Genomic DNA, 18,787 nt, shown 5'->3' with positions numbered 1-18,787 from the left:
AGTGCATATGCGCACACACTAGCACTCCCACTCGTGTACACACACACACATACACATACACCCATAATTTAAATAAAATAAATCTTAAGATATTTTTGTGCTTTCAATCAGATACACAATTTTTTAGAAAGACATAATTTTATATTAATTCACTTTCCTTTTGTTTAACATATATTTTTAAATTATCTAATATAATTTAGAAGCAACAGGAAAAAATAAAAGCTCAAGTCTAGGGTACATTATTTCAGAAATATAGTTTCCTACGGGGTACTACTGGGACAGAGGAAGGTAGTTATGCCCTCCCGTATACCTCTAAACCAGCACACTCTACAAAGTCTTCATCTTTCATCACTGACCCACTTGTAACAGCGACAAGCCAAAGAAGAAGGCCTTTCCATTTGAGCTGTCCAACTCAGGGGAAGTCTAGTGTTGAAGAATATTCAACAGTGTAAACATGCTATTTGTGGAGCTGTTTGCCAAAGTGAGGCTTCTACCAAATAACCAAGTTGTTGCTTTGGAAACTCTAAAGTAGGCCTATAGATGACTGCAGGAAAATGTTCATAGGGTCTAATGAAGGAAAGGTCACAAAATGATGCCTAAAATATGGTAGCCCCAAACCATTAGTAAACAGGTATACAGTTTTAAGTGTTAATGCTCTCTATGTGTCTATGTGAGGATAGAGCAAACTATGTATCCTCATATAGAGACTAGACATGCTGTCATTGTTTAGTGTCAACTTGGAAGGGACAGCATTGCCCAATCTTATTGCTTAAGGGAAGTATCATCAATGACTCTTAAATGAAAAGAACAAAAGTAGGAACTGAAAACAGCATGTTTATATGCTTTAGCTACATTGAGAAATACAACTATAATTACTTTACTGAAAACTGAATGCACTTTTTGAAGTTTAATCATCAACATCAGAACAGGAAGGTTCTGACATTATCTACTCTAAAACTTGACGTTACACATTAGAAAGCAGAAGTTCAAGTTCAGAAGCTTTGTTCAAAGTTTTGTGGCTGTGGGTAATCGTAATCAAATCTGTACTTTTCTGAGGCCACCATACCTATACTAACAACAGGGTGACTTAAGCCAACAAATTTGTACATGTTCCAAAGCCATGCATCTGAAATCAATGTGTTGGCATGGATGGTTTCTGTGAGGACTGTGAAGGAAAATCTATTCCTTTCCTTCTTCCGGGTTTCTAGTGGCTTACATACTCCCCATCCTGTTGAGAGAGTTAGTCATAACATCATTACCACAGAAGGTCACATTTGAAATACTCAGTGTTAGTCAATATACAGGGCCATTGAGATGGCTCAGTGGGTAAAAGTGCTTGCCACGCAAACCTGGTGACAGGAGTTCAATTCCTAGAACCTATTTAAAGGTGATGGAGAGAACTGACTAAACAAAATTGTCTTTGGGTATCTGCAAGACCATTATGGTGATAATAATGGTAATGTAAAACCACATCAAAGAATGTCAACATATGTTTTTGGAAGACACACAAAAAAATCAACTCTTAAAAATGAATTCTACTCAGGACCTAGGCAAAACCCAGTCCTCCCAACTCAGGCAGTGGCCCTTTCTACTACAGGATTTCTCTACTCTAAGGCTTACTTTAGGCAGGCTGTACAGGTAAGTAAGCAGCTTTACTTAAATTCAGATTTGACTTCCACACAAAAGCTCAAACCTTAAAACAATAAATGTCAACCAACCTGTACACAGAAGCTATTACCCATCAACACATTTTATTCTCCTTCCTCATAATAATGTCTACAATGCACCTGAAACAGGTTTGCTTGAATCTCTAAAATCCCCAGTGTTCAGAGAACTGTGTATGGTGCAATCTGACTGTGGAAGAACAAACGACACTTGCATTGTGCCCATGGCCTCCCTCACATGTAGCACAGCCTCTCCAAAAAAGCAAATGTGAGGAGGTTTCCACTGGGGAGAAGAAACCTTAGGTCCTGGATTGCTGACAGACTTAGCTGGCACATAGACCATTCTCAGAGGCATGGAGGCCACAGCTCAACTGTGATACCAGAACTTTAGCTTTGGAGCATTCTGAAATGGCCTCTGTTGGAACTATTCAATCATCACTCCCCCTGCTGCTCAAGTATTCTTGAGTCTGAAGATAATTGTCATATTGTCTCACTATTTTCCATTATAAATTAATGACATCTGTAATACTGACTCATAAAAACTCTGTCCAAGGAACAGTATTAAAAATTACATGGAACTGATTTCGCTAAGTGGCCTCTTGACAAACACATTACCCACCCTTTTCCATTAAGGCCTTTAGAATCCTGATCTACAGCTGGCCTTGGAAAATTGGGAATTATGTTTAACTGCAGAAGATCTAACAAGTTAGTACAATTTTTTTAAGTAAGAAATGCAAAGTGAGGCGGATTAGACTAGATTCTGATTTTGTTGTTTTTGTTTTAACCTTTCAAGAGCTAATGCACTAGACTCGTTCTCCATGAAGGAATATCAAGGAAGGACTGGAAAGAACGTAGGAACCATAGGATGCAAAAGAGCATCTTCTGGACACAGCATGGCTGCTGTAAACTCATTGCAGCTGTGAATATCTATAAAAGACTGGGACCATCAACTTTCATGCACATGTATGGGAGAAGGCTTATGAGACTCCACTCCTCTTTGAGGGTCTAAAGGCAGTTAATGGTTGCTAAGCCAGGTGGTGTCATTTTCTCCCAGAGTGTAGCCACTGATAAGCTGCCGGAGCTCTAGGAAATAACCCCCCAACTCATGCTCATACAAGCAACTCTAATTAATCTCAGTAAGTCATCATTAAAAAAAAAAAAAGCCATCAAATTAGAAACATGGCATGATGGCATGTTGGGAAGTGTAGTGGCTATTCCTGGTTGTCAACTTGACTCTATTTGGAATGAACTACAATCCAGAATTGGAAGGCTCACCAGTGACCCTTATCTGGAGGCTTGGAGATCCCTATCTGGATCTTGGTATGGAGATCTTGAGCCATAGTGGCTATGGATTCCAGAAGATTAAATCTCCGAGTTTAAGGAACACACCTTTAATCTGGGCTACAATTTTTCATCTGGGATTAAGGGTGTGGTGGAACACACCTTTAATCTGGGCTACACCTTCTGTTGGAGACAATATAAGGACATTGGAAGAAGGGAGTCTAGCTCTTGCTCCTTTGCCTGCTTGCTGTGTGAGACTGAGTAACTGCTAGATCCTTGGACTTCCATTCACAGCTGCGACTGAACAATTGTTGGGAATTGGGCTGCCGACTGTAAGTCATCAATAAATTCCTTTATTATCTAGAGACTATCCATAAGTTCTGTGACTCTAGAGAACCCTGACTAATACAGGAAGAAACCTGCCTTTCAGAGGCCAGGGAGGGAGGGCATGAGAACAGGTGAAGGGAGATGAAAATGATCAAAATTCACTATATACATGTCTACAACTAACAAAAAGAAAACTTAAAGAAGATGAACATTTAAACACAAACCTTCTGGATTCTTTTCTAATATTAAAAAAAAAGTTTGTCTTCTAAGGAAAAGAATAAAGCAGGGTTTGGACAGTGAACATGAAATCAGAACAGGGCAGAGGCAGAAGCAGTGGCAGATGCAGATGCAGGTGCAAAGGCAGGAGATCCCTAGGGCTCCATAGCCAGCTAGTCTAAAAGGATTCTATTCTGTTCAATGGCAGACCCTGTCTCGACATGTAAGATGAACAGTGATTGAAGGAGATAGTCTATCAACTTCTGGCCTACATGCACAAATGTACACAGATACTCATACCAGTGAGCACACATGAATGTGCACACAATCTTTTTGTAAAGCCAGTTCGGAAAGCAAAAATTCATACATTACTTTGTCCTATTAAGAAAATGTTCTTTCAGACTACAATCCTTTAAAAGGGATAGCTTTTCAAGCCTTCAAAGAAATGCTAGAGTTGAAAGTTGAATGTACCCAACTTGACTTAAGTAGTATATAAGAGCATTCAAATTGCCTTAACATTTTGCTAACTAGGACCAATGAGGTGCTCTGGCTACGTAATCATCTACCTCAGGGGAGATTAAAACAACACTGAGCTCTTTCATACCAACAGAAAGCCTTCCTGTCAATACTTCTTCTACTACCGAATTCATAAAACCCAGGACGGAAGATTCATACCCACACATGTCAGCTTCCTAAGCCTCTTCTGCATCTGAAGAGGGGTCAACATACATTCTGGGATGTTGCAGGGACTAAGAAGTAGAGGAAAGCACCTGGCATACAGCAACTTTGCTTCAGTTCAAGGCTCAGAGCAGAAAGCAGTAGTTTTTCTTCCTAACATATGCAACATTTCACCCCTGCCTTTCTACCAGTTTAGCTACCCTGCATGGTACTTCTTTACCCCTGAACTCTCATGAACATTGCATACCTTCAGTGAATTTGTGCATAAATACTTTAAATAAAGTGTCGTTCCTATTTTCAAGCCAATGCTACAAACCCTATCCTGGAGCTGACATGGCTGAATAAGGCCGAGGCTAAAAGATCTTAATTGTAACATCAGCCTAAGAAACATATGGAGCTATTGATCAAGTTGGGCTATTTAAAGACGGTGTCTCATTTTAAAAAGAAGAAACAAAGGGAGGGGAGGGAAAGGGAGGAGGAGAAGAAAAAAAAACAAAATATCTTTACCTAGTAAGGAAAAAATTGGGGAGTGTTGATGATTACCTTGCTTAAGGTATCAGAATATAAAACAATTAAACAACCAAATATTGAATGCATCTTGCATTCAAGAGATGCAAAAAACAGAAATATTACCATCCTAATACCTTTAACTTTGTAGACTAGGCTGGCCTCAAACTTATAGTGATCCCATGACCTCTGATAGGGTTAAAAGTTGTATGCCAACCAATGGCTTCATGATTCAAGTACCCAGTGATTTCCACAAGGCTTAATAACACAACCTGATTTCTTGGTTAGGTTTATGAGCCTCTGTAACTACTCCTATACCCAACACAAATGTCCACTTTCCCCTTGGCTTCAGTCAACCCTGCCTCATCAAGGTTCCCTTGGAAGCCATCTCCATCTCTGTCATGCTGTCTGTGCACTTGTCAGTGAGTGTGTTCTGCTCTGAGGGATGCAGGTACATCTCCTGGGACCCCTAAACAATCCAAGCCACTACCACTCTCTTCTTCAGACATTACGGACACAGTTGAATATAGGAACCCATGTTTTGTAGCTATCTTTTCCACACAAATATGGTTTCTAAGTCTCCTGGTTTTCTGTCACTAAAACAGAATTATCTGGGCCTGGGAAATTTATAGAAGAGGGTTTTATATTGGTTCATAGTTCTGGAGGCTGGGAAGTCCAAAACACAGTGTGAATGCCTGCTCATATTCTGTCAAGGGCTTCATGCAGCACAGACACATGGCTGAAAACAAATCTATTGCCAGGTGTGTGCCAAATGTCCAAAATTCAGAAAGAGACTCCCTAAAACAACCTGTTCTTCTAACCTCACCAGAGCAAAACCTCTCTTGAAAGCCAGCAATCCACTTAGAAACCTGCTACACAGATGCAATCAGGTCCACTCCACAGCATGAGTTTGGGGGTAGGGGGAGGGCAAACTGTATCCACACCATAACAAAATCCTAAGCACAGGAGACATTTCTTCAGGAGGACAACATCTTACACATTCATTCATTCACTTAGGAAATCAGATAAAATGCTAGGTATATTTTTAAAATAAAATCCACAAGGCAATACCATAATGTCGGTATGTCCTATGATGTCTCATAAAGTGGCAAGTCCAAGGACGTCTCTAGGAAAAGCTATGGGCAGCCCACCACACACTCATTCATATGCCACTACTGATCAGAAAAGCCCAGAATCTTCAATAAAGAGCACTTAAATAACTGAGTGAAATTCCCAGCTAAAAAAAAGGAAAGTTGTCCTTAAATTCCTTTAATAACATTTTATAAACTAAAACCAGACTCAATTTTCCCGTTAGAATGAGTAAATAAGGGCTATCTCATTGTAGAAAAGTAAAAATTTCTCACTCCTCCTAAGTTTATGGCTGAGGCTTTCATAGGAAGAGCAAGCTGAAAACAGTAAAATGTATAAAGCTGTGACACAGGAAACTGTATTGACTATAAAGTGCACATAGCATTGGGACATCTGTATCGTTTTTGTGCTAGGGTTGATGTAGAAGTGAAGAGTATTGGAAAAGCATGACTGAGAAAACTCAATAAATAAGATCTAGAGTAGGAAGCTAGGTATGGTGGTGCAATCCCTCAGTCCCAGCACTCAGGAAGCAGAGGCAGGTGGATCTCTACAAGTCTGAGGCCAGCCTGGTGTACATAGTTATTATAGGACATCTGGTCTCTGAACAAAACAAAACAATCTAGGGCTGAGAGAGAGCTCAGGCAGGAAAATGCTTGCTATACAAACATGAAGAGAACCGGTCGCAAAAAGTAAGAAGTAAAAGTAAGCTGAAGATGGCAGGCCAAGTGCTGCAGGTATTTAGTCTTAGTACTCAAGGGAGAGGCAAGTGGACTTCTGAAGTTGAGGACAAGCCAGATTACAAATTGAGTTTGAGGGCAATCCAACTTAAATACTAAGTTCTAGGCTAACTAAAGCTATGTAGTGGTGAGACCCTATCTCAAATAAATAAGTAAACAAGTAAGCAATAAATGTGAAGGAGCAATAAATGTGAAGAGCAACTTAGGAGAATATGAGATACTGACCTCTAGCTTCTCTCTCTCTCTCTCTCTCTCTCTCTCTCTCTCTCTCTCTCTCCCCCCCTCTCTCTCTCTCTCTCTCTCTCTCACACACACACACACACACACACACACATACACACACACGAACATGTACAAATTTATACGGTACACACACCCAAACATACAAACCCATACATTACATACATATAAATATGTATATACACATATATCACTCACTGGTAAAGGGAGGCAAAATAACTCTATGTGTGTTCAGATATCTCTATGACACCCTGCCTTCAGAGTTAGGGAGTCTATTGCCTCTGAGTAGAAGGGAGGGTTCTTCTGGAACACAAATCTTAAAACTTTCTCAAGAAAAAGATCAGAAACTCCTTCTCAGGTCTGGGAAGGCCAGGACAATCTGACTATCACAAAAGCCATGGTGTCATATCTTAGGTAGTGTGTCCTCTGCCCTATCACTGAGTTAAAAGTTTCACAAATAAGCCGGGCATGGTGGCACATGCCTTTAATCCCAGTACTCGGGAGGCAGAGGCAGGCGGATTTCTGAGTTCGAGGCCCGCCTGGTCTACAGAGTGAGTTCCAGGATAGCCAGGGCTAAACAGAGAAACCCTGTCTTGGAGAAGAAAAAAAAAAAAATCACAAATGCCATCATGTCATACCTGGGATACTATGTCTGAGCCTCATCACCGAGGCAGAATTTTTAGAGAGAAGAATTTATTTTCCCTTTTGCTTCTAGTTTCTTTTATAGCCGGGAACAAATAAAAACCTAACTTTCCACGTTTGCAACACCCAGGCTATTTGCATCTAAATACCACCCAATAAAACTAAAAACCCTTCTTGATATTTTACTGTTAAACCTGAAGAGAACACACACTTAACTTATAAAATTATGGCCTTCTCTCCCATGTGTTATGGATTCATGACAATAAATGACTAAATAAGCAATAAGATGAGGAGATGACCTAGTAAATAACCAGCATCCTGAAAACTCTCACACAAAAGCTCCCTGAACAAATATGACTTCTCTGAAACTTCAGCTGTAAGCTAAGCATGCTGCTGTACTTATGATTGTGATCCCAGCACCGGGAAAGCAGAGGCAGGAGGATGCTACAGATTCTTGGCTAGGTGGGTCCTAGGGATTAGACCGTTTCCAATAATACATAAGGGCTGGGCTACAATAAGAGTATGTGTTCAGCATACATGAGTCTGAGTTTCTTCCTGCTTTTCTGAGAATTGTGTCTATTGGTTTGGGTTCTGGTAGTTTTGTTCTAAGAGTAAATCCAGCGATGCAGCACAGGCTGGCATGAACTCCAAGTTATCTTCCTACACCAGCCTGCCTGGTGCTAGAATGGCACATGGACTGCAGGGCAAGACTCTTGGTCTGAACTTCTGTACCACAACACTTTGCATATCACCAAATTCCTGTTTTGTGAGTTTTAGTAAATATATACAGCTGTAGGGCCCTCTCCATCATCTAACTGTAAAGCACTTCTATCACTCCCAATGGTGATAGCCACCTCTCTTGCAAATCATTTCTCTTCTCTGAACTGTGGGAAATTGTTATGTGGGAAGCAGAGTTAACTATGGGGAGGGGTGGGTGTCCAGCCTAGCCTGGTCCTGCCACCCCCAACAAGAAGCACATTCTGAACTGGAGTTCCACCACAAGTGGGGAGAGTAGGATTCAGACATGACAGCAGATAATCATCTCACCTCAACTGAACTTTCCCTGCAGGTCCATCCTCTGCCACTTTAGAAAAGATTAACCAAATGCCCAACGCTCAAACTACAGCTTTAAGAAAAATCAAATCAGCATCAAATACAAAGGGAAGAATATGAGCATTCACTTCCACTATCCTGAGACAGGCAGGATGTATGAAAGAAACACAGAAAACCAAGATTAAGGTTCCTGGCACAGCTTTCATCCTGCTTCCATCAAAAGCACAACACAAAAGGGAAATGGGCATGTAGAAGACATATGCCCAGCCCCCAAGGGAACACAATAAAGGAACAGGAATGCCCTTGTCTACAAAGGATGCTGAGGCCCAGAACTGACCTTTGACCACCTCAGTCCTCAGTGCATCTATTTCCCTAAAGGGCTTTTCTAAAGGGCAGGAACGAAAAGAAAAGAAAAGAAAAGAAAAGAAAAGAAAAGAGAAGAGAAGAGAAGAGAAGAGAAGAGAAGAGAAGAGAAGAGAAGAGAAGAGAAGAGAAGAGAAGAGAAGAGAAGTAAAGAAAAGAAAAGAAAAGAAAAGAAAAGAAAAGAAAAGAAAAGAACCAGGAGCCAGGGAGCCAGGTTCCCTCTCTGAATTACACCTGCCCTCCTACTCCTACTTTCTAAAATAATGTGTAAGTTGGTGACAGTAGTATCATTATTAATTGTTTTAATTATAAATGAGCATTATTACTAGATGAGGTTGATTCTCAATCAGTCCTTTCCACAGACTACAGGTAGTGGTATCAATCTGCATTAAAAAGTCCATGGCTTTACATCAGAGACCAGCTTGAAAACTGACTCTTACTCTCTACCTCTGACATGAGCAGTGACTCAGTCTCTGCCTAGCACCTCTGTAGACAATGGCCAACAATACAGTGTGGTTGTGAGAGTGCAATCAGGTGACATGAAAGCCTCGAGTTTAGTAAATGCTTGGTTAAGTGTTGGCTGTCTTCTCTGCTTTCACAAAAGCTTATAAATCGATCTTGTATCCCAGGTCCCTCAGAGACCAGTCTGCACAGGAGAGCAGGTGGACTGCAGAAGCAACATAGCTTCTGGGACAGGCCCTGTTTTGGGCCTTCATCTTCAGACAGGCAGCAGATCTGAACTCCAGACATCTGCACACTTTCCCTGACAGAGGAGAGGTGGCCTGCAGAGAGTACTCTGACCACTGAGACTCAGGAGAGAGTTGGACTCCCAGGAGTGCTGACAGAGGCTAACAGAATCACAGGAGGAACAAGCTCCAGCCAGAGACAGCTATAACAACTAACTCCAGAGATTACCAGAGGGCAAAAAGGCAAACTTAAGGATCTTACTAACAGAAACCAAGACCTCTCACCATCATCAGAACCCAGCACTCCCACCTCAGTGAGTCCTGGATATCCCAACATACCGAAAAAGCAAGATTCGGATTTAAAATTGTATCTCATGATGCTGGTAGAGGATTTAAGAAGGAAATTAATAACTCACTTAAAGAAATACACGAGAACACTGCTAAACAGGTAGAAGGCCTTAAAGAGGAAGCACAAAAATCCCTCAAGGAATTACAGGAGAACACTGCTAAATAGGTAGAAGTCCTTAAAAGAACTACAGGAAAACACTGCTAAACAGGTAGAACAAACACAAAAATCCCTTAAAGAGTCACAGGAAAACACAACCAAACAGGGGATGGAATTGAACAAAACCATCCAAGATCTAAAAATGGAAGTAGAAACAATTAAGAAAACCCAAAGGGAGACAACTCTGGAGATAGAAATCCTAGGAAAGAAATCAGGAACCATAGATATGAGCATCAGCAACAGAATACAAGAGATGGAAGAGAGAATGTCAGGTGCAGAAGATTCCATAGGGAACATGGACACAACAATCAAAGAAAATGCAAAATGCAAAAAAATCCTAACTCAAAACATCCAGGAAATCCAGGACACAATGAGAAGACCAAACCTACGGATAATAGGAGTGATGAGAATGAAGATTTTCAACTTAAAGGGCCAGCAAATATCTCCAACAAAATTATAGAAGAAAACTTCCCATACCTAAAGAAAGAGATGCCCATGAACATACAAGAAGCCTACAGACTCCAAATAGACTGGACCCGAAAAGAAATTCCTCCCGACACACAATAATCAGAACAACAAATGCACTAAATAAACACAGAATATTAAAAGCAGTAAGGGAAAAAAAGGTCAAGTAACATATAAAGGCAGGCCTATTAGAATTAGTCCAGACTTCTCACCAGAGACTATGTAAGTCAGAAGATCCTGGACAGATGTTATACGAACACTAAGAGAACACAAATGCCAGTCCAGGATACTATACCCAGCAAAACTCTCAATTACCATAGATGGAGAAACCAAAGTATTCCATCACAAAACCAAATTCACACAATATCTTTCCACCAATCCAGCCCTTCAAAGGATAATAAGGGAAAACACAAACACAAAGATGGAAACTACACCCTAGAAAAAGCAAGAAAGTAATCCTTTAACAAAACAAAAAGAATACAGTCACAAGAACAGATTCCCAACTTTAACAACAAAAATGACAGGAAGCAACAATTACTTTTCTTTGATTTCTCTTAACATCAATGGACTCAATTCCCCAAGAAAAAGACATAGACTAACAGAATGGCTACACAAACAGGACCCAACATTTTGCTGCTTACAGGAAACCCACCTGAGGGATAAAGACAGACACTACATCAAAGTGAAAGGCTGGAAAACAATTTTCCAAGCAAATGGTCCAAAGAAACAAGCTGGAGTAGCCATTCTAATATCGAATAAAAGTGACTTCCAACTCAAAGTTATCAAAAAAGACAAGGAGGGGCACTTCATACTTATCAAAGGTAAAATTTACCAAGATGAACTCTCAATTCTAAATATCTATGCTTCAAATGTAAGGGCAGCCACTTTCATTAAAGAAACTTTAGTAAAGCTCAAAGCACACATTGCACCTCACACAACGACAGTGGGAGACTTCAACACCCCACTCTCACCAACAGACAGATCCTGGAAACAGAAACTAAACAGAGACACATGGACACTAATAGAAGTTATGAAACAAATGGATTTAACAGATATCTACAGAACATTTTATCCTAAAACAAAAGGATAAAACCTTCTTCTCAGAACCTCATAGCAGCTCCTCCAAAATTGACCATATAATCGGTCACAAAACAGGTCTCAAAATATTGAAATTAGCCCATACATCCTATCAGATCACCATGGACTAAGACTGATCTTCAATAACAGCATAAATAATAGAAAGCCAACATTCACGTGGAAACTGAACAACACTCTACTCAATAATACCTTGGTCAAGGAAGAAATAAAGAAAGAAATTAAAGACTTTTTAGAGTTTAATGAAAATGAAGCCACAACATATCCAAACTTATGGGAGACAATGAAGGCAGTCCTAAGAGGAAAACTCATAGCCCTGAGTGCCTCCAAAAAGAAACTAGAGAGAGCATATACTAGCAGCCTGACAGCACACTTAGAAGCTCTAGAACTAAAGGAAGCAAATTCACCCAAGAGGAGTAGACAGCAGGAAATAATCAAACTCAGGGGTGAAATCAACCAAGTGGAAACAAAAAGAACTATTCAAAGAATCAACCAAACCAGGAGCTGGTTCATTGAGAAAATCAACAAGATAGATAAACCCTTAGCCAGACTATCTAGAGGGCACAGGGACAGTATCCTAATTAAGATAATCAGAAATAAAAAAAAAACATAACAACAGAACCTGAGGAAATCCAAAACATCACCAGATCCTACTACAAAAGGCTATACTCAACAAAACTGGAAAACCTGGATGAAATGGACAAATTTCTAGACAGATACCAGGTACCAAAGTTAAATCAGGATCAGATTATCGATCTAAACAGCCCCATTTCCTCCAAAGAAATAGAAGCAGTCATCAATAGTCTCCCAACCAGAAAAAGCCCAGGACCAGATGGGGTTAGTTCAGAGTTCTATCAGACCTTCAAAGAAGGCCTAATTCCAACTCTCCTCAAACTATTCCACAAAATAGAAACAGAAGGTACTCTACACAATTAATTCTATGAAGCCACAATTACTCTGATACCTAAACCAAACAAAGATCCAACAAAGAAAGAGAACTTCAGACCAATTTCCCTTATGAATAGCGATGCAAAAATACTCAATAAAAAACTTGTAAACCGAATCCAAGAACACAACAAAACAATCATCCATCATGATCAAATAGGATTCATTCCAGGGATGCAGGGATGGTTTAATATGCAGAAATCCATCAATGTAATCTACTATATAAACAAACTCAAAGACAAAAAACACATGATCATCTCATTAGATGCTGAGAAAGCATTTGACAAAATCCAACACCCCTTCATGATAAAAGTCTTGGAAAGATCAGGAATTCAAGGCCCATACCTAAACATAATAAAAGCAATATACAGCAAACCAGTAGCCAGCATCAAAGTAAATGGTGAGAAGCTGGAAGCAATCCTACTAAAATCAGGGACTAGACAAGGCTGCCCACTTTCTCTCTACCTATTCAACATAGTACTTGTAGTCCTAGCCAGAGCAAAATCAACAACAAAAGGAGATGAAGGGGATACAAATTGGAAAGGAAGAAGTCAAAATATCACTTTTTGCAGATGATATGATAGTATATATAAGTGACCCTAAAAATTCCACCAGAGAACTCCTAAACCTGATAAACAGCTTCAATGCAGTAGCTGGATATAAAATTAACTCAAACAAGTCAGTGGCCGTTCTCTACACAAAGGATAAACAGTGTGAGAAAGAAATTAGGGAGACAACACCCTTCACAATAGTCACAAATAATAGAAAATATCTTGATGTGACTCTATGGAAGTGAAAAATTTGTCTGATAAAAATTTCAAGTCTCTGAAGAAAGAAATTGAAGATCTCAGAAGATGGAAAGATCTCCCATGCTCATGGATTGGCAGGATTAAAAAAGTCAAAATGGCTATCCTGCCAAAAGCAATCTACTGATTCAATGCAATCCCCATCAAAATTCAATTCTTCACTGAGTTAGATAGGGCAATATGCAAATTCATCTGGAGTAACAAAAAACCTACGATAGCAAAAACTATTCTCAACAATAAAAGAATCTCTGGGGGAATCACCATGCCTGACCTCAAGCTGTACTACAAAGCAACCTACAAAACAAAGGTAATAAAAACTGCATGGTAGTGGTACAGCGACAAACAGGAAGATCAATGGAATAGAATTGAAGACCCAGAAATGAACCCACACACCTATGGTCACTTCATCTTTGACAAGGGAGCTAAAACCATCCAGTGGAAAAAAGACAGCATTTTCAACAAATGGTGCTGGCACAACTGGTGGTTATCATGTAGAAGAATGCGAATTGATCCATTCTTATCTCCTTGTACAAAGCTCAAGTCGAAGTGGATCAAAGAACTCCACATAAAACCAGAGAAACTGAAATTTATAGAGGAAAAATTGGTGAAAAGCCTCAAAGACATGGGCACAGAGGAAAAAGTCCTAAACAGAACAGCAATGGCTCATGCTGTGAGATGAAGAATCGACAAATGGGACCTCATAAAATTGCAAAGCTTCTGTAAGGCAAAAGATACTGTCAATAAGACAAAAAGGCCACCAACAGATTGGGAAAGGATTTTTACCCATCCTAAATCTGATAGAGGACTAATATCCAAAATATACAAAGAGATCAAGAAGGTGGACTCCAGAAAATCAAATAACTCCATTAAAAAATGGGGCACAGAGCTAAACAAAGAATTCTCAACTGAGGAATACCAAAGGGCTGAGAAGCACCTGAAAAAATGTTCAACATCCTTAATCATCAGGGAAATGCAAACCAAAACCCTGAGATTCCACCTCACACCAGTCAGAATGGCTAAGATCAAAAATTCAGGTGACAGCAGATGCTGGTGAGGATGTGGAGAAAGAGGAACACTCCTCCATTGCTGGTGGGATTGCAAGCTTGTACAACCACTCTGGAAATCAGTCTGGCAGTTCCTCAGAAAATTGGACATAGTACTACCAGAAGATTCAGCAATACCTCTCCAGGGCATATATCCAGAAGATGTTCCAACTGACAATAAGGACACATACTCCACTATGTTCATAGCAGCCTTATTTATAATAGCCAAAAGCTGGAAAGAATTCAGATGTCCCTCTACAGAGGAATGGATACAGAAAGGGTGGTACATTTACACAATGGAGTACTACTCAGCTATTAAAAACAATGAATTTATGAAATTCTTGGACAAATGGATGTATCTAGAGGATATCATCCTTAGTGAGGTAACCTAATCACAAAAGAAGTCATTAGATAAGTGGATATTAGCCCAGAAACATAGAACATCCGAGATATAATTTGCAAAACACAAGAAAATCAAGAAGAGGGAAGACCAATGGGTGGATATTCCTCATTAGAATAGGGAACAAAATAGCCATGGAAGGAGTTACAGAGACAAAGTTTGGAACTGATAGGAAAGGATGGACCATCCAGAGACTGCCCCACCCGGGGATCCATCCCATAATCAGTCACCATATCCAGACACTATTGCATATGCCAGTAAGATTTTGATGAAAGGACCCTGATATATCTGTCTCTTTTGAGGCTATGCCAGTGCCTGGCAAATACAGAAGTGGATGCTCACAGTCATCTATTGGATGGAACACAGGGCTCCCAAAGGAGGACCTAAAGAAAGTACCCAAGGAGCTGACGAAGTCTGCAACCCTATAGGTGGAGCAACAATATGAACTAGCCAGTACCCCCAGAGCTCGTGTCTCTAGCTGCATATGTAGCAGAAGATGGCCTAGTCGGTCATCATTGGGAAGAGAGGCCCCTTGGTCTTGCAAACTTTATACGCCCCAGTACATGGGAACGCCAGGGCCAATAAGTGGGAGTGGGTGGGTAGGGGAACAGGGCAGGGGGAGGGTATAGGAGACTTTCAGGATAGCATTTGTAATGTAAATGAAGAAAATATCTAATAAAAATTGAAAATAAAAGCTTATAAATCAAAATTTGTAATAAGAAAACATTATGCACCTGTAATCCCAATATTGGAGAGGTGAAGTCAGAAGGATCAAGAGTTCAAGGCTAGCTTCTGACTGTGTCTCAAAAAAAAAAAAAAGACTCTTGAATTTACATTTTAAATTGGTGAAATAAAATGCCAATGAAGATGAAGAGCAGTGTAAATAATTTTAAAACTGGTTCATTTCTAGATAGTATCATTGTTTAATGTCAAAGCTTGCTTAATAAATACTAATTGCAATGTACTATGTCTGACATTGTTTGGTGTGAACAGGAAATACCCCCTATAGGTTTATGTATTAATAGGTCAATCCTTAACTACCAGTGCAACTTAAGAGACATAGGAAACTTTAAGAGATAGGACTTCACTGGAGCAAGTAAGTCACAGGAGCAAGGCCTCAGGAGCAAGATCTTGTCCCATCAGTGAGTCTATCTGACCATGTGCTTGTTCCTGTGGCTGTGAGTGTTGGTGCTTCTCTCTGTGTCTCTCTGTTTCTGTCTCTCTCTGTCTCTATCTGTCTCTCTCTCCATACACACACACTTATATGCACAGACATGTACATACACACAGGTATATATGTGCAGATAGGTTTTGTCTGTTTTCTGAAATCCAATATAATCCCAGCTCTTAAGACGAGTAGTACATGTCTTAGAATTTAAACTGAAGGAAGGAGATAAGACATTTTGGCATTATAAGGAAAAGTGCTAATAGTCTTAAAAGCTGGAAAATGCAGATTAAACACATGGGTGTTAGTGTTATGTAGCACTTTTTAAGATCAGTATTCAGATTGACTAAAACTTAATTTAAAACTCCCCACAATGTTAAAATGGATGACGGGTATATTAATGTTCATCGCATTCTTCTGTTTTGTGAAATTTTCCATAAAAGGTTTTTGTTAAAAATCTTCACATACATACTCTTCCCATGATTCCTGCTGTGCAAGGCTGATTAATGTAAATTTTACAGAACACACCCTTCTATGGATAATTTTAACTTTTCCTAAAAATAAACATTCTAGTCACCAACCCAAGGAGGGGGCAGAGGCTGAGGAACGCAGTGTCACGGCAGATGGAGAGTCAGTCGTTGTGGGAAGTGAAAGCCATGCAAGCAGCATCAGAACTGCTGTCCCAGCACCTGATGCCCTGGGCCAGCCTTGAAAACAGTAAGCATTTCATCCCTTTTGGAAATGCTGAGCAGCTGGGAGCTAGCAGTGCTCACCAGTGACCATTAACACTGCTAAGGCTACAGCACACGGTCAGTTGTTTCCTATGCTGCAGGAAGTCTGCAGAGTGCTGAGTCAGAAACAAAGATGCAGACTCATGGATGACTAATGACTCTCTGGAGTACAGTCAGTGCTTCAAAATTTAAGATGTAAGACAAGATTCACACTACTGAAGACTGTCCTGACCCATAATGTCACCTACAGAGTAGAAATCCAGAAATTTTACTAGAATGACATGTTCTTTGATATTCTTCTGCAATATTATGTTTAATCACCACAATACATACACACTGAGGGTTATGAATAACACTAACACGGCTGAACTTTCACACCAATAATAAAACCAGCTGTAAACTGCATGGAAAGCAATCATGACTGGCCTCAACCCTAGGAACCCAGAGAACTTCTCACAGATAAGATTTATTACAACTAACTGTTAAACGTCATTGAGGCCTCTCCACAAACACTTAGTATGATCTGCAAGAATGTAAGTGTATGGAGATAGCAAAAAAAAAAAGCAAACTTTTCAGGTCTCTAAACTAGAGGCTGGTACTATCTAACCTCTGGAGGAATCTAAGCCTTGTTTTTGGACAACTGCCATGCATGAGGGTGGGCAATGGTGACTCATAAGTATGAAGGACAGTGCCCCTGAAGCACAGTTGATGAAGCCAATCTCTACACCTGTTCAACTAGCTTCCAAAAGTTGGCAGTTGCACAGCACCCTTGCAGGATATGTCACTGGGGGATGGGTCACTGTGTCCTACAAAGTGCACTGAGGAGGCAGGAGAAGACCGAGACCAGCAGAGAAATACAGAGACTACAACCCTCCAGGACAGGCCCACAGGGGAGCTGCCTTGGAGTGGAGTCACTGGCAGCCAAAAAGCTGTTCCCAGACCTTACAAGCTCAACAATACTTTGTCAATTCACTCTGAGTCACTCACACTCCCAAATCATAAAGTACCTTTTCCCAGTTCCATTTAAGTTTGTGAAGATTTGCGACTTCCTTCAGAAGAGCCTTAACTAAAATTACACCAGGCCAATGCACTTTTTATTGCCTCTGCATACATTCTCCGGGCAGCTCTTGAGTTTCTTGACCTACTCTGCAGAGATTCTCGTCTCATCCTTGAAAAGCAACATGAGGAGTATGTGCTTGCATTGCCATTTTTCCTGAGGTAACCTGTACAGGAACCCAGTGCCCCCATCCCTCACCCCTCCCCACTGGTGTCTGAGCCTAGGCGGGACAGGGACCTGGCTAAAGGCCTTCAAAGAAGGCAGCACTTCCATAGGAAGATGTACCTACTCCCAGTGGGACAGCTCTGCATCTGAATAGTTGGCTTCAAGTGAGCCACTCCACTCTTGTCCAAAGACAGTGAAAGGCATGCAGGTAAGGGGCCGCACCCCTGTGGAGCACACCCCTTCCCACAGTGGACATACCTAAACCCACAGCTTCCTGGAGGAAAGCAAAGGTAAAGGCATCCAGGCCTGAAGACAGGTGCCAACAAGAAGCCAAAGCAAGTCTGGGCAAGGGCACAGCAGCAGTGTCATCTCAGAAAGCACCCACTGCTCTGAATCAGCAGCTTCTAAACACAGACTAAACTGCTTTTCACTTTGAGAGCTGGGCTTAAAGAGGAAGCAAAGAAGGCAGCCAGCAGAGGTGGAAAAGCTGGGGCTGGCTCAGGCACAGCAGCCTGGGCCTAGTGTCTAGGGCCCTGCTGGCCTTCCTTTGGTGGATAACCATGATCCTTATTTAACCATAAAAAAACAAAAAGGAGATTCTACATGGAAAAGAACAACTGTGCTTTGAGCTGAAGAAACAGGGGTCTGGAGAGACTCATCAAATGGCGCTGGTGACTCCAGCAAACACTTGTGTACAACTCCATCACTGTGGTTAACAATCGTCTACCACAGCAGACTGAGAACAGTACCTTCACAATCTTGGACCGTTCTAAGAAACACCTGCAAACCCTGCTTACACCTTTCCTTCACCAGATACACAATAAAGATCAACAGACCAGCTATAAGATTTTCCTAATAATCAGAACTCAGGTATCTTTGAAAGGAATTTCAAAATAAGTTACTTCATGAAACACCCTGGCAGAAAAA

At 40.6% G+C, this 18,787-nt stretch overlaps 1 protein-coding gene across 11 annotated transcripts in view; it reads right to left on the bottom strand.

The window, feature by feature from the left end:
- Slx4ip (SLX4 interacting protein) overlaps positions 1–18,787 on the bottom strand; it is a 190,139-nt gene that overhangs the window by 143,510 nt on the left and 27,842 nt on the right. The window lies entirely within an intron of this gene.

The sequence above is a fragment of the Mus musculus genome, chromosome 2 (assembly GCF_000001635.26).
Source record: "Mus musculus strain C57BL/6J chromosome 2, GRCm38.p6 C57BL/6J".
In the NCBI taxonomy this organism is placed as follows: domain Eukaryota; kingdom Metazoa; phylum Chordata; class Mammalia; order Rodentia; family Muridae; genus Mus; species Mus musculus.
Note: the sequence above shows the minus strand (reverse complement) of the source record. Positions and strands in the feature narration are given on the sequence as shown.